Below are 319 nucleotides of genomic sequence, written 5' to 3' on the forward strand. Positions count from 1 at the left end.
ATCTCGTCTCTGTATAGTTCATATTAAAGCAGTGTTTCAGCGCAGTGCTGCTTTGTTTACGGCGGTAACCAAGGAAACACTGTATCTGGTGTTTGAGAAGCACCTCCTGCTGTCAGAGAGTGAATCTGCGTCTCATTCAGAGCTTCTGCTGTTTGATTTGTTCAATAAACAAATTCTACTGTTCCTAATATTCTGTATGTTGCTCAAAAACAAAATTGTGTTCAGCTGAAATGTTTTTTTTTTTGTTTTTTTTTACCCAGTCATTTAAAATTAACACATTTTAGAGCTGTAACGACAATACCGTGATACTGTGAAACCG

Source organism: Sinocyclocheilus anshuiensis, unplaced genomic scaffold (genome assembly GCF_001515605.1).
Source record: "Sinocyclocheilus anshuiensis isolate Anshui unplaced genomic scaffold, SAMN03320099.WGS_v1.1 scaffold2495, whole genome shotgun sequence".
Classification (NCBI taxonomy): domain Eukaryota; kingdom Metazoa; phylum Chordata; class Actinopteri; order Cypriniformes; family Cyprinidae; genus Sinocyclocheilus; species Sinocyclocheilus anshuiensis.